The sequence below is a fragment of the Penaeus monodon genome, chromosome 30 (assembly GCF_015228065.2).
Source record: "Penaeus monodon isolate SGIC_2016 chromosome 30, NSTDA_Pmon_1, whole genome shotgun sequence".
NCBI classification, from domain to species: domain Eukaryota; kingdom Metazoa; phylum Arthropoda; class Malacostraca; order Decapoda; family Penaeidae; genus Penaeus; species Penaeus monodon.
The window spans coordinates 12,579,210-12,579,453 of record NC_051415.1 but is presented as its reverse complement, the minus strand read 5'-3'; positions in this window follow the sequence as shown (position 1 = coordinate 12,579,453).

Here is a 244-nt window from a genome sequence, read left to right as displayed (position 1 = left end):
TGTGCCAGAATTTGTTCATATTTTTTCCAATCCAAAATTCGACCTCCTTTCTAATTATCTTCAACGACATTTCTCAACCGGGATCCACTTTACTGTAATGGAAGGAATCAACAAATTAAAGGGAAGGAAATTCTGCCTGGCTTGGAACTGGGGACGGATTGTAGTCTGTAAAGTAATCGGGAAAGGATACACGCTGTATACTATGTACTCATATTGATAAAATACCACAGCGTCCCCGAATAAA